Source organism: Mesoplodon mirus (genome assembly GCF_964341445.2).
Source record: "Mesoplodon mirus genome assembly, chromosome: 4".
NCBI lineage: Eukaryota > Metazoa > Chordata > Mammalia > Artiodactyla > Ziphiidae > Mesoplodon > Mesoplodon mirus.
Window position 1 is genome coordinate 113878825 of NC_138979.1, and position 16526 is coordinate 113895350.

The following is a 16526-nucleotide window of genomic DNA, read 5'->3' on the forward strand; positions in this document are numbered from 1 at the left end:
TCCTGCCTCGGATTCCTAGAATGAAGAGACCACCCCACTGCCCTCCACCATCTGCATTCTACAGAGTGACCAGCAACACTCACCCAGGGGACTCAGCAATACTCACATTAGCCAAAATGAGGCACACGGGCCAATTCCCAGCATGTCCTGCCCACAGGGCAGCCCCAAGCTTGGGCACCGTCACACTGAGGTTTCCACTGCCGCAAACTCTGCATGATCAGGGTTGAAAGTGGCAATACAATGGAAGGGTCTCACGTATGGGTCCCATGCTTGGCCCCCACTGGGGCAGGGAGGGGCAGGCTTGGTTCAGGTGAGAGCACACACTTTCTGAGAAGGATCCAATCATGGGGGAATCCTCAGGGGCACAATTTACCAAGCTGTCCCTGAACACAGCCTGAGTCTGATGCCCTGGGGCCCACTTAGGAAAGGATGAAAACCCAAACATGTCTACACTAGCAAGAACAGGAGGTGGAACACTAGCCAGGATCAACACTACCAGACATATCTCAGAGAGCCTCAGAGTGCAGTCCTCCATCCGCCCCTCTCCAGTACCGCCGTGACAATTGTCCCCACCCCTACCACTCCATGCTACCGAGTACTCTCCTCTCCAGCATCCTCAAGTTCTGCTATCAATATGCCAAATCTCCAGTGATCTCCCACTATCCAAAAGAAAAAACCAAGCTGCTCCGCTGGGTACTCAAGAACCCCACCCACGTCTCTCCCAGAATTACCTCCCAGCTTCAGCTCCCACCTTACACACTCCTGTACACATCTTTTACTTCAGTCTGACCACTGTCTTCACTCTGCCCCCAGCTGGCCCAACTGGAATGTCTTCTCCACCCACCTTATTTCCAGAGCCCAGCTCTTGTCCCTCCTGCTCAAGCCTAAGCTGGGTTCTCCCTCTCTAGACATACTTTTCTGGCCACTTGGAATCCACAGTGTAGAACTCAAGTGTTTTTAACTTTTAAATTTTATTTATTTATTTATTCTTGGCTGCATTGGGTCTTTGTTGCTGCGCGTAGGCTTTCTCTAGTTGCTGTGAGCAGGGACTACTCTTTGTTGCGGTGTGTGGGCTTCTCATTGCAGTGGCTTCTCTTGTTGTGGAGCACGGGCTCTAGGCATGTGGGCTTCAGCAGTTGTGGCACGTGGGCTCAGTAGTTGTGGCTCGCGGGCTCAGTAGCTGTGGCTTGCGGGCTCAGTAGCTGTGGCTTGCGGGATCTAGAGCGCAGGCTCAGCAGCTGTGGCGCACGGGCTTAGTTGCTCTGCAGCATTTGGGACCTTTCCGGACCAGTGCTCAAACTCATGTCCCCTGTATCGGTAGGTGGATTCTTTTTTTTTTTTTTTTACAACTTTATTGGAGTATAATTGCTTCACAATGGTGTGTTAGTTTCTGCTTTATAACAAAGTGAATCAGTTATACATATAGATCTGTTCCCATATCCCTTCCCTCTTAGTCTCCCTCCCTCCCACCCTCCCTATCCCACCCCTCCAGGCAGTCACAAAGCACCGATCTGATCTCCCTGTGCTATGCGGCTGCTTCCCACTAGCTATCTACCTTACGTTTGGTAGTGTATATATGTCCATGCCTCTCTCTCGCTTTGTCACAGCTTACCCTTCCCCCTCCCCATATCCTCAAGTCCATTCTCAAGTAGGTCTGTGTCTTTATTCCTGTTTTACCCCTAGGTCCTTCATGACATTTTTTTTCTTAAATTCCATATATATGTGTTAGCATATGGGTATGACAGACTCTAGGTCTATCCACCTCATTACAAATAGCTCAATTTCATTTCTTTTTATGGCTGAGTAATATTCCATGGCAGGCGGATTCTTAACCACTGTGCTACCAAGGAAGTCCTAACTTTTTAAATTTAAATATAACACATACACAGACAAGCACACAAATCACAAGCTCAATGAATTATCATAAAGTGAACACACCCGTGTAACCACCACCTAGGTCATGAGATAGAATGATACTAGCGCCCCAGAAGTCCCTCTCTAACTCCTTTCCTCCATCCCAAAGGTAACCTTTATCCTGATTTCTAACATCATGGGTTAGTTTTGCCTGTTTCTGAAATTCATATAAATGGATCCATATAGTATCTGTTGTTTTGTGTCTGGCATCTTTTGCTCAATCTTACATTTGGGAGGTTCAACTGTGCTGCGTGTGATTCATTTTCATTGCCATTTAATAGTTCATCCTTTCACATACGTACACATACCCCTTTAGTCAACTAGCTTGAATGGATCTGTTTTTTTAATTCAAAGTATCAATGACTAAGGAAATAATATCATTTTTCTAATCAGGAAGGTTTTTTTTAAGATCTGAAGCAGAACGCTTACTCTATAGAAATTTACTTAACATGAATAACATGTATAAATTTACAGATAAAGGCACAAACTTACTATAAAGATCAATTATCTCAGAACAGTACCTATATGAGGACAATCCTTCCAGAAAGTTTAAGGCTGCCATCTAATCCTGCTTTAACTTCAACCACTCCCATGCCTGCCTTCCTCTTACCTGAACATGTTAATAGCTCTGGTGACTGTCTAATTATAATAAGTGATAAGGACAAATATTTTCCAGACTCAGCAAACAATTTTATGATGTGCTAGCAATCCCCATGAGGATGCTGCTCATAAGTTTTTTTTAAAAAGCATTAGCTTCACTATATAATTGCTGTTTCGTATTAGCCACTACCTCCCTCCAATTGTAAATGATCATAGAATTTTGGAGATGAAAGAATCCTGGTGCTACAACCTTCTCATTCCACAGATAGAGATATTAAATCCAATACAGGTCAAATGAGTTACCCAAGGTAATAAAACTGTTGAAGGAATAGAACCCAGCTCTCCTAAAAGGGAACCCTCATACACCATTGGTGGGAGTGTAAGTTGGTGCAGCTACTATGGAAAACAGTATGGAGGTTCCTCAGAAAACTAAAAACAGAGTTGCCATATGATCCAGCAATCCCACCCCTGGGTAGATATCCAGACAAAACTGTAATTCTAAAAGGTACATGTGGGACTTCCCTGGTGGTCCAGTGGCTAAGACTCCACGCTCCCAATGTAGGGGGCCTGGGTTCAATCCCTGGTCAGAGAACTAGATCCCACATGCTGTAACTAACAGTTCAAATGTTGCAACTAAATATCCTGCATGCCACAACTAAAGATCCCTCAAGCCACAGTGAAGATCTGCATGCTGCAACTAAGACCCAGCACAGCCAAATAAATAAATAAATAAATACATGAACCCCTATATTCACAGCAGCACTATTCACAATAGCCAAGACATGGAATCAACCTAAATGTCCATCGACAGATAAATGGATAAAAAAGATATACAACGGAATACTACTCAGCCATAAAAAAGAACAAAATAATGTCATTTGTAGCAACATGATTGGACCTAATATTATCATACTAAGTGAAGTAAGTCAGAAAGAGAAAGACAAATACCATATGATATCACTTATATATAGAATCTAAAATATGACACAAATGAACTTATCTATGAAACAGAAACAGACTCACAGACATAGAGAACAGATCAGTGGTTGCCAAGGGGGAGGTGGGGTGGGGGTCGGATGGATTGGGAGTTTGGGGTTAACAAGTGCAAACTAGTATATATAAATTGGAGGGACTTCCCTGGTGATCCAGTGGTTAAGAATCTGCCTTCCAATACAGGGGACGTGGGTTCGATCCCTGGTTGGGGAACTAAGATCTCACGTGCTGCAGGGCAACTAAGCCTGCGCACCCCAACTACAGAGCCCACGTGCTCTGGAGCCCGAGAGCCACAACTAGAGAGAAGCCCGCATGCCACAGTGAAAAGCCCTCACGCCACAACGAAAGATACCACATGCCCAACTAAGACCCGACACAGCCACAAAAAATCAATCAATAAATAGATAAATAAATAGATACATACATTTTAAAAAATGGATAAACCACAAGGTCTTACTGTATAGCACAGGGAACTATATTCAACATCCTGCGATAAACCATAATGGAAAGGAATATAAAAAATAATGTACATAACTGAATCACTTTGCTGTACAGCAGAAATTAACACAACATTGTAAATCAAATATACTTCAATTAAAAAAAAAACCAAACAGCTCTCCTGAGTAGAGCAGTTTGTTGGAGAAGAAAATCAATGAAGGCTGGAGTTACAGGCAAAGGAGTCATGTGAGATTAAGACTGAGCATGCATAAATAACTTACAGTCTTTAGACAGAGGGCAGTGAGCACTGGAATGTGAGTAGAAGGAGCCAGGCACTGGGTCAAGTTACCACTTATCAATTATATGACTCCCTGAAGGCAGAAACTAGATTTTATTCATCTTGGTGTTTTCTAAGCCTAGTACCACATAAGGGACGTGAGAGAGGCTCAGTGAGTGGGCAAGCAAGCAAGTGGATATGAAACTACACTCTGGAGAAGTTTATGTAGAGAAGGAAAAAAGGGTGGAGCTTTGGGGAAAGCCCTTGGTTAAATCACCACGGCGAACAAGAGGAATAGTCAGAAAGCAAACCAACAGAAACAGAACCGTGCAGGGTTAAGAAGCAGGGGAGGAGAAATCCAAGATGGCAGGAGCGTCAACAGTGCCAAATATATGGAGAGGTTATGAAGAACAAGAATGAAGGGGCTTCCCCGGTGGCGCAATGGTTGAGAGTCCGCCTGCTGATGCAGGGGACATGGGTTCATGCCCCGGTCCGGGAAGATCCCACATGCCGCGGAGCGGCTGGGCCCGTGAGCCATGGCTGCTGAGCCTGCGCGTCCGGAGCCTGTGCTCCGCAACGGGAGAGGCCGCAAGAGTGAGAGGCCCACGTACGGAAAAAAAAAAAAAAAAAAACAAGAATGAAGAAAAAGTCATTAGTCATTTACAGAAATAAGGCAAAATGTCTGTTACTAAGCTAGACCAGCAGCATATTTTGGCTGGGCAAGAGTTGGGGTTCCAGTGCATCTGGGAAGAGCAGATAACATTCATCCTCCACCTGGCACCGTTGACATGCTTCCTAAGGTCACACCCCAGAGCATCCACTTATGTTAATTAGTGCCTTGAATGCTGCAGCAGAGGTAAGAAGTGCCCCCTCATATCTATTTTCATATACCAATTTGCATATAAAATGAGGACTCTCCCAGGGGTTCAAAGGGACTGGAACTCTAATCTTCTTGTAGATTTAAGGACATAAAAATAGATCTGACGGTGGCCCCAGACTGAGGATAAGTTTCAGGAAAGGACTATGGAATCCCTAACAGGGAGCTTACCACAGGGAAGAAAGTGTGTGAACTGGTGGGCTATGCTCAGCACCAAATCTTTGGTGCACTGTGTGTCTTCCATTCTGGCAGTTCTTTGGAAGAATCTGTGAGTTTTGGGGCTTCTGAATTGATAGACCTTTTTCATTAAAGCTTCTGATATTTTGGGGCTCAGTTCTCTTTACTATGGAGCCCCATCCCTTTCTGAACTTAATTGGCCTAGGAGTAGGTTCTATGAGCAACTTGGCTGTGTTCAGCATGGCTCATAGCAGCCCAGTGATGTAGGAGTTTCTGAAAGTGGTAGTGGTTACAGTGGTTCCTCTTGTTCCCTCGCTGGCAGTGGCAGAGGACTTTGAAGTGACCCAGACCAGCTGTTATGGTGATTCAGTCCTCAGCATTTATCAAGCACCCTCCTGAAACACAGTAGACCCTGAGATGCTCAGTAAATGCAGCTGAATGATGACTTCAAAGAAGCCTTTAGAATAAATTGATATCAAAGCCATTGCAAAAACCAGGTAGCAGTGTGAGAATCCTCAAAATGTCACTTATCTCTTCCCCAGACCATCACTGACCGTACATGTCTCAGGTCACCACACTAGGTCAGGACCAGAGGGTCAGAAGAGTGAAGAGTTCACACTTCAGCAGCCCTGGCTTTAAATGTCAAGAAGAACAGTGACAGGGATGTCACCATCAAAGCTCCTCATGGCACTGATGCCACTGGTGTTTGCACACCCTGGTCTGGCTTCTGCCAGGCAAGCGCATGTTTGCTTTTGCCTTTTAGCTCTGAACATTTATTGACACTTCCTTCATCTTGGACACTTCAGGTAGACACTGGACACACATCAGCGAACAAGCCCAGTCCTTGCCCTCCAGGGGTTTACGGTCTTGAGCAGAAGGTCCACAGATGAACTCCAGGGTATTCTGGGAAAACCCTTAAAATATATGTGAAATGGTGTGTCTACGTAGATTAGGGTGAGGATGAGAAGAGTCAAATTCTCATATGACTTTGTGACTCAGAAAACGTTAAGAACCACTGATTGGAACCATCCATTTCCCTCATTTCTAGGTCCTTGGTAAGTAATCAACCACTTAGAGCACCTCCCGCTGTCTCTCACCTTTTACTGTGTCCATGACTTGCCTTCCTCGCCAGCTCATGGCAGACCCCTAGCGGTGGAGGAGGGGAGCACACCTCATGATTGCCATTATCTCAGTTCCCAGGGGCTCTGTCCCAGGAAGGATGAGTTTACCCAGGGAGTGGCGCCCCTGCTCTTTTGGATAACTTTGGGCTCATCCAGTGAGCAGGCCACTGCCTACTCCCTGAAAGGCAGAATGACTAGGGAGGAATTTTTAACTCTTTCTGAAGTATTGCTTGCTTCCTGAGACTTCTCCACGTTAGACATCCACTGACTGAGATGGAAGAACACACTTTTCTTTTACAAAGGGTCAGTGAGATCTCAGGGAGTGGTTCTGACTGGGAGGAATAGGGCAGAGGGAGGGAAGAGACTGGGCAGAGCATTTCTGGTTAGCAGTCCTATCTCTCATGCAAATTAACCAAATGTCATTCTGAAATGCTCATCACTCCTAAGTACATTTTTGTTAGTGTGACTCTCTTGAAACACAACACACCCACCTCCAGACACTCTCGGAGCTTCAGAAGGGAGAGACAGACTCTCCTGGTCTTCCCTTAGACGGCACCACCAATCTCCTCCTAGATGCTTTACTATTCTGCCGATTTCTGTAAGATAGAAAACACATTTAAAGAAAAAAAAATGTGTGAAGTGTTCTAATGAGATTGAACCCCCCAGTTTTTGAAAATGTAATGTCTAAAAGCCAGAATAAGTTATTTTAAACTTATCAGCAATTTTCAGATTCAATTTGGGGAACAGACTATGTTTGTTTGGGAAAACATTCCAATGGCTTTATGGCAGCAAAGCCAAAATAGTGTCTTCAATGGTTAAGACAGAGAGAGGTACACTGCTCTCTTTCATGACATTGAAATGGCTTGCATTATGGAATGAGATCCATCTCTGCAGAAAAAGATGTGTCCTGAGAAGTGAGCCTGAGGCTAAAATGGGGTTTTCCCTTCTTGCTGTGTCTCAAAGATCAGGGTCCTGCACCCAGGTATGAAAGGAGCAGAGAGAGATATAGGCAAGGGTACTACATGGCAGAAGGTAGGTTTTGTGGCCATGTGGCAGCAGAATGAGGGATGAGGAAAGTGTAAAAGAAAAAAAAACAAAACCCTGTCTAGGTATATATGGCTGGTGGACTCCAAGAATAATTTCCTGTATCTCGTTCTATGGGGTTTTCCTCACTCTTGCCTATACTAGAAGTCCTTCCTATTATCCCAAAGCTTCGGTAGGTGCTGGTCTGTGATGTGCTTGGACAGATAATACAGGGGTCTTCGTCTGTACTTGGGGTGAGGAGGTATGGGAAAAGCAGTAGCAGTTGGAGAAGCTGGTCACAAGATGGCCAGAAGCCCAGCAGAACTCCAGAACCAGCAGGGCTAGGCAGAAAATGTAAGCATCCTCTGAGAATTACATGGGTGGGGAACCAGTCCACAGCTGAACTTTCAGTGGTGGATCAGGATCCGAGCTTGGACTTTTGTGATTTTAAACACTGAAGGGAAGGATGACCTTTGGAGATTAGAGAAGCCAAAGACTTCAGAGTTAGTTAGTTGGTTAGTTAGTTAGTTAGTTAGTACTTGAGTTGCCCCCAAATCATTTATGGCCAAATGTCATGAAAGCATGAACAGTAAGACTTAAAGGCATTTAGAGGAAGGAAAGGTTGCTCTTCCCCATGATGGCTGGGAAGGCTTCACAAAAGAAGAATTTGAACTTGATCTAGAAGAGGAGGTAGCAGTTGGAAAGGGGGAGCAGCAGGAAGAGCACTCTTGTTAGGAGAAATGGCAGGAGAAAAAGCAGGAAGACCAAGGGTAACTGTGCTTTAAACAAGGAATGGTCCTGTCTGGCGGGAAGCAAGCCTATATTCTTGAGTATTCATCCTCCATACTTCAAATTACTTTAGGTCCCATTCCTGAGGTCCAAGGATGAGAACATATTACGCTCATCTCAGTGGAGTAATCAAAGGTGCTGAAGACATCTCGAGTCAACTGGTATCATTCTCAGAGAGAGACCAATCATCCCAAGAGGATGAGAATTGTTCTAAATGATTCACCCTTGGTTTTCTCATGCCTCACATCCCCTTCTCAAAAGGTACTCCTGCATCTTACACCCAAAACCCCTGAGAAATGTTGCAAGAAATGCACATCTCCTCTTCTGCCCAGACCCCACAGCTACTCTCCTCTGTGCAAAGACTCCTCTGGGAAAGAGGTGTTTTGCTTTCTTGTTTTCATTTAAAAATGCTTATTCAGTACCTCTTCTGTGCCAAGCCTGTTCTAAGTATAGAGTACACAGCAATGAACACAACAGTCTCTGCACTCATAGAGTTTTCCTTCTAGTAGGGAAGACAGACAAATATAAACACGTAAATAAAATGTCAGGTAGTGTTATGAATAAAAGTAAATAAGCATAGTAAGGGGACAGGGAAGGATAAGAAGGGGCTCTGTTTTACACATGATGGACAGGAAAAGCCCATCTAAAGAGGTGACATTGAGCAGAGAGAGGCTGTAGGTGTGGAGGCCCATGCCTTGAGATGGGCCCAGGTTTTGAGAAGGCCACTCTGGGTGGGCAAGCTCAGTGGACACAGTGGATGAAGAGGTGGAGGGGCAGACAGAGACTCCTAGGAAAGGGACAGAGGAAGAATTATCCTGTAGCTCCTGGACGTGGACCACTCCCACCCATCATAGCCACACAATGCCCATGGTCATAACCCCACTGATCCAGCCCTTGGAAGGGCCTTGCCTGCCATTCTTCCCTCACTCCCTCAACCAGACTCACTAAACTTTCCCAAAGTTACTATGCTCTGCAACTGGGGGATAAAAGGGCAAACTTCCAGCTTCAAAGTTAGAGCAATCAACAGCCAAGGGATTTGAGGTGGCTGGAGCCTTATTATCACAATGTTGTAATGAGTCTCCAGAGAAGCTCCACAACTTCACTCCAGAGAGGGGAAAGTTTCCCTCAGTGAATCAATACTTGGGGCTCCAAGTTTCAAAATTCCACAGAAACCGGGAAACCATCCAAACACATCTATGTACTAGATGCACATGGAGTCACAAAGTCTCCCAAAAATGACTTACACCAAGGCCTTGGTAGGGATGTTACTCCTGAATGTAGATGAAGGTTAATACAGCAGGACCCCTGGGGCTGTCCATGGTGGAGCTAAATGAATCTCATCACCCACAGTTACACCTATAGCTCAAAAGGAAAGGACAGGAGGACAGATCCCAAGGCCATCGCCACAGGGTGGTTCACTTGCTCCCTCACCCACAGAACCCAATCGCGAGGGTCAGAGTCCTCTTAGCTGAGAATGTAATGGTTTTGATAAAGCTAGAAAGGCAAGAAGCTCCTGAGAGCCTGGAAACCCCCTCCAGCTGGGTAACCAGGAAAATCCAAGAGTAGCTGCTTCTCAGCCCTGAGGTAACTTGGGGTCTGTTTAAGGTAGCTGAGTGGTTGGAAAATGAAGAACATGAGGTTTGTCAAAGAGGATGCAACACAACCAGGCTAAATAACAATAGTGAACATTTACTGAACATTACGTGTGTTCCAAACACTACACATGTTATCCCGAATCCTCCAAGCGGACCCTATGAGCTAGATGCTGTAATCCTGAAACCCACTCCACCGAGGAGGGGGCTGAGGCACAGAGACCAACGAGGCACTTGCTTCCAAAGTTACATAGCTAGTTAACGGAGGAGTCAGGATTTAAAACCAGGTCAGAATCCAGAACCCGTCCCCCTAGATGTTACCATGCATGGCACTCTGGAAACGATCCTGTAGCCCGAATAGTCTCAGTATGGCTCTGGATATAGTGGGCACCAACTATCTTTTGGGTGAATGACTTTTTGCTTTTCTTTTTGGCTGTGCCTCACGGCATGCGGGATCTTAGTTCCCCGACCAAGGATAGAAACCGTGACCCCTGCAGTGGAAGCACGGAGTCTTAACCACTGGACCACCAGGGAAGTCCTGTGAATGACTTTTTACTGTCAGGGAAATTTGCCTGACCAATGTCATAAGGATTGTTTCTCTTGGAAAATCCCATACTTTTGTTAAGTGCCTGGTTGGTATGAACTCTTTATTCCCAGAAGAGTAAAGGGCTGGGCTCTGTGAACTCCAGGGCCCCTCCCTGGCTTGTACTCAGAGTTCTGATGGAACTGCTCTGGGTGAGATACAAGGCAGGGGCTAATCCACAGAGGGAATCTGTGGAGCTCAGCAGGTCTACTGTGGGCAGAACCTGATCTACACCCTTGCTGTTTTCAGGGCACTGGACACCGTCCTGGCTAACCCTATACAGTTATGTGAGTTGCAGCTGCCCCTGGGTCTGTTTGAGAAACCATTCAACTGTCTTCTCTCTCCAACCAAAGGGATAGCCACCTCACCTCCACCAAGTAACACAGAGAGCATCTATGGAGCTCTCTTAAAGACAAGCAAGGGGAAGCAGCTGCATGGTCTCTTACAGAAGGCCATTCCCTCTACTATCCAATCTAAATATTTCCTGTCACACACCACAGCATTTCCACTCTCCATGAGGAAAAACAACAGAGGGTAACAACTGTCTGCTTATAATTCAAACAGCCACTGTGTCCCTTCCAATGGCCAACTCCCTCTCTTCACTGATCATTTCTGAAGCATTCTTAGATGTCTCTTATAATTATATAAATAGATCTGATTTTTTCCAGCTTTTTATTATGAAAATGTTCCAATACACAGGAAAGCATAAAAAAAAATAGTACAATGAGCACCCCAAACCCACCATCTGATGCAAATTTTTAACTCTTAGTGAGCATCTATGCTTCTATGGATAGATGACATTTCTAAAGACAGGAAAAAGTTTCAAATATTCACAAAAAACCTAATTAATGACTATACTCAAGGTGAAATATTAAAATAATTCATTCATAAAATAATAACATTGGGCTTCCCTGGTGGCGCAGTGGTTGGGGGTCCGCCTGCCGATGCAGGGGACGCGGGTTCATGCCCCGGTCCGGGAGGATCCCGCGTGCCGCGGAGCGGCTGGGCCCATGGGCCATGGCCGCTGGGCCTGCGCGTCCGGAGCCTGTGCCCCACAACGGGAGAGGCCACAACAGTGAGAGGCCCGCGTACCGCAAAAAAAAAAAAAAAAAAAAAGAAAGAAAGAAAGTTCTTAATAAAATGGGAAAAGATGAATACCTTCATAACATTACATATCTGTAATCTCCAAAGTCAGAATTATTTTCAGTTGGAAAGACTAGAAGTTTCCATTAAAGTTAGAAAAACTGCAAAATGTTCACTATTGCCTACAATATATGGTGCAAATATTCAAGAGAAATCAGGATGAAATTGGCAAAGAGGAGATGAAAACTGTACAATTTTTAACAAGAACTTCCAGAAAATTATCTCAGGCAATAAATAAATTGAATAAGATGGCTCAGTACAAAGATAATAAAATTAAAAAATATATACATATATACAAAAATCAATAGCTTTATTATTAGTGAGAAATAGGTTGCAGATAACGGAAATCATTCAAATTGGTATAAGCAGAAAGTGATTTTTGTGTGTGTGGTTTACAAAGTCACTGGAAGAAATGGAAGAATAGGATCTAAGCAGAACTTCCAGGAATGCTTAGCCAGACTATCTCTGCTGTGATGGGGTGCACTGCCAATTCTATTGCAGGAAGCTGCTGGAGCAGGAAAAGTGACACTGTCCGCCAGGAACCATATTGGAACACGGTTATCTCATGCCCTGCCACTCTCCCCACATAACACAGCTCCAGAGTCTGTATTCTGCATGTACAAAATCTAGATTTCATCCAGAATACTAGTTATGCTGCAGTCTTGGAAATGTAGTTTTCAGCTATAGAAAGTCAGCTCTAATGAAAAGCTGTAAAAATAATCTCCTTGGACTTAAAACACTTTTAAATCCAGATGCTGTATTATAAAATGCCTTGTTCTGTGCTGATAAGAAACTTAATTTCATAAGCTTTCAAATTAAACACAGCTGGTTAATCAACCAGGGTGAAAGGGTCAAATAAGAATAAATTTAACTGTGTTCTCAAACAAAAGTGACAAATTTCTCTCTTGGTTTCCTGCTATTCAATATAAAAATACATAAGTAAAGGTGGTTCACTGTTAAATTATTTCATTACTCATTTTAAATGAATACCTTAAAGTTTGTCAAGAATCATGAACTGGATTTAGTTAAATAGGAGAAGTCATGAGGCACAGCTAAGTGGAGATAATAATAGTTTATTAATGATATTTGTGAATCACTTCCAGTAAATCTGATCTGCCAATGAACTCCTGCTTGGTATTCGGATGTGGTTCTTTATAAGCTATAAAAAGCCCAAACAACTTTTAGTTATTGAGCTAGGTACCATAATTCATTGACTCCTTTCTGCAAAAGTTAAAAACAATCTAGACAGCATAACCAAATAGCTGATGAATATTCTCCTTATGGAAGTATTCCAGCTACTAAAGAAAGTACGAAAGAATTAGAATACAACAGTATGAAATATTCTTGACAAGAAAATCAAACTTGAATCTGATCAAGCCTCTACATCAAACAACCAGTCTTCAGGGAATACAGAGGGGCAGAGGAATGGGTTGCACAGCACCACGAGGATGCAAAGAGTAAGCAGAGACTGTGGGCATGTTATAGGACAAATGACCGGTTCACTCAACTAAATTGTAAGCGGAAAAGAGAGAGAGAGCCAGGATGAGGATCTAGATTTTAGAAATCTTAGGGGAACATCAGCAAGTTGCGAAGTATGGTCTGTTATGTTATGTTAAAAAATTTTTCAAGATGACCAGAGAAATATGGACAGGAAATATGAAAGGCTATTTAATGTACTAAGCTCATTATGCTGTATTAGATTATATGTACTGTTAGTATTGTATATATTAATATATAATATTAGTAGTATAAATACTAAGAAATTATTAAACTTATGTTAAGAGAAATATGTCAAGAGAGAAAAAGATAAAGCAAATGTGGTACATTGTTAACATATGGGGAATCTGGGTGAGGGATATATGGGAATTCCTTACAACTTGACTGTAAATCAAAAGTTATGTTAAAATAAAAAGCTAAAAGAAAATAAAATTGTTTCATTTCCACCAGTCTCAAATGAAATCAAAATAACCAAGACAGAGGAAACTGTCTCTCTACAGCCACAAAGTCCTTGTTTACACAGAGGAAGTTTATATCCTCCAGGTGGATAGCCAGCTGTGCCATCACTACCTATTAAAATTATCCTGGCGCAGGGGGACTGACCTGAAGCAGGAATGGAGCCCGGGTCCCCACAGGGCCAGAACTCCCCAGTCAGTGAGCTACCCTGGAGCCAAAGAGGAGGGCAGCCAGATGTCTGACCCCACCCCTGCCACCCACTCCGCTCATGGCCTCACCAGTGCCACCCTTGGGGCTGCACGCCAGGTCATCCATGGCATTCAAGACATCGTGGCTCCTAATGTAATCTTCTTACGGTGTCTCAATAACATGTGGACTCCATAAGGCCAATAAGCATCACAACTTTGGTTGAACTGGATCTGAGATTCGCCAGGGCTTTGGTTTCGGGACAATGCCTGGCCGAGTCCACAATGATGGGAGGTAGGTCTCCTCAGGACACACTGGAGCTTCAGTTTCTGGACAACACTGGGCCTCACCCATGCAGACAGGAGCCCACTGTCTTCAGGACTGGCTGGGAGGCACCACCAGAAGTAAAAGGTGAAGAGAAAGTGGGGAGAAGCTTCTTGTATGTAGCTGACTGCTGAGGGGGGTCCATTTTCAGAGGAGCCAGCAGAGGAAGGGCTCCATGTGGAATATTGTGGATTTCAGGTAGTTTTGTGTGCGGTGTAGACAGTTCCCAGTGTCTTTCTTTGGTGTGTGGTATCTAGTTTCCTTGGCATCATTTATTAAGGGGACTTTCACCAGTGCATGTCCTTGGCAGCTTTGTCATAAATTAACTGACCACATACATGTGGGTTTATTTCTGGGTTCTCTGTTCTATTGCTCTGGTGCATGTGCCTGTTTTTGTGCCAGTTCCACAGTTTTGGTTCCTGTAGCTCATAGTATAGTTTGGAGTCGTGGAGTGAGTTGACTCCAGCTGTGCTGTCCTTTCTAAGGATTGCTTTGGCTATTTGGGGTCCTTTTTGGTTCCACACACATGATAGGATTGTTAGTTTGGTTTCTGTGAAAAATGCTATTTTAATTGCGTTAGAGATTGAATTGGATGTGTACAGTACTTTAGCTGAATGAACGTTTTAACAGTATTCTTCCAATGTCAGATCACAGCATTTTTTGTTTGTTTGTTTCTTCTTCAGTTTCTTTATTAGTGTCTTACAGTTTTCATTGTGCAGGTCTTTCACATCATTGGTCAAATTTATACCTAGGTATTTTGCTCTCTTTGATGCAATTGTATATGGGATTGTTTTCTTAATTTTTCTTTCTGATACTTTTTTATTAGCATATAGAAACTCAACTGATTTTTGTGTATTGCTTATATCATGCAACTTTACTAAATTCATGTATTACTTGCAACTTTTGGTGGTTTGATGTGGAAAACTGTAATTCAAAAATCCCATTGTTTCTACCATATCCCAGGTCATCCACAACACCCAAGACATAGTGACTACTAATATTATCTTCCCACAGTAAAAATAAATAAATTAATAAATTAATTAAAATAAAAGTATCTTCATTTTCCCATTTGATTGCAATACTTTTCATATAGTTTAAATTCTCATACGCAATGGGATCTATTTTGGATCTTTCATTCTATTTCCACCAATTTACCTGCTATTCTTATGTCACTGTCATCCTGATTTGCTATGGAGCTTTGAAGTCCATTCTGATACAAGGGAAGGCAAGCTCATCATTACCAGCTTTTAATATTTCCACACACAAAAAATTTCTTGCCTATTCTGAGGCACTTATTCTTTTATTTAAACATTAAGTTTGTTTTATTCATACACACACACATTAGCATTCTAATTATAATTACATTGGATTTACTTTTGAAAGAATCGATTTCTTCAATATTGACTTCCCAAGAGCATGGTATGTCTTTCCATTTGTTCAGGTTTTGTGTAAAATAATTTTCTTCATAAAGATGTTCCTTTTCTTGTTTAAAACAAGCATTTTATAGTCCTTGTTGCTGTAGTTCTCGTTGTGAATACATTATTTTTCCTATTTTCTTATGCTTTATTAACTCTAGTGACATAGTACTAAATCTCTTGGGCTTTATACAATCATATTACCAGCTTGTGTTTATCTCTTCTTTTCCAACGTCTCTACCAGCTTTATCATTTTGTGTGATTGTATTTGCTAGAAAGCCTACAAGATAATATCAAATAATAATGTCAATAGCAAGCATCCTTATCTGGTTCCTAATTTTAATTGAAACCATATTTCAATGAGCTCTACTGGTGTGTTTGGTAATTGGTTTTTGTTATATTTAAGAAGTCTGCTTTTGTCCCCTTTTTTTTTTTTTTTTTTTTTTTTTTTTTGTGGTACGCAGGCCTCTCACTGTTGTGGCCTCTCCCGTTGTGGAGCACAGGCTCCGGACGCGCAGGCCCAGCGGCCATAGCTCACGGGCCTAGCCGCTCCGCGGCATGTGGGATCCTCCCGGACCGGGGCACGAACCTGCATCCCCTGCATCGGCAGGCGGACTCCCAACCACTGCGCCACCAGGGAAGCCCTTTTGTCCCTATTTTTATAGAGTTTTTAAATTAAGAATGGCTGCTAAATTTTATCAAAAGTTTTCAGCATCTATTGATATGATCATAATATTTTTTATTTAATTTGTTATTGTCCTAGATTATGTTGCTAGATTTTCTGATACCGAACACACTTGTATTCCCGGAATAAACTTTTCTAGGCATGATTTATTATCCTTTTGATAAATAGCAGATTTTACTTAGTAGTATTTAATTTAGGGATTTTCCTCCTATATTCAAAAGCGTGCCTGTTCTGTATTCCTTTCCCTTATTTTTAGGTTTTAGGTTAAAGTTATGTTGGCTTCCCAAAAGGAATCATAGAGATTTCCATCTTTTTCTGTGACCTAGAATAGTTTAAATAACATTGAGATTATCTGGTCTCAATCAATCTCACAAAATATAGCTGTGAATCTATCTGGTTCTGCCTCTTTTTATTATTAAATCTTTAATCACCTTTC

At 42.8% G+C, this 16526-nt stretch overlaps 1 long non-coding RNA gene across 1 annotated transcript in view; it reads right to left on the reverse strand.

Annotated features, from left to right (window-relative positions):
- Positions 1-6888: 6888 nt before the first annotated feature.
- The window catches only part of LOC309802528, a 45843-nt gene continuing 36205 nt past the window's right edge, over positions 6889-16526 (reverse strand). Inside the window, exon 3 of the long non-coding RNA XR_014293819.1 lies at positions 6889-6993. This is a non-coding gene — a long non-coding RNA (uncharacterized lncRNA). The remainder of the gene's footprint in view (positions 6994-16526) is intronic.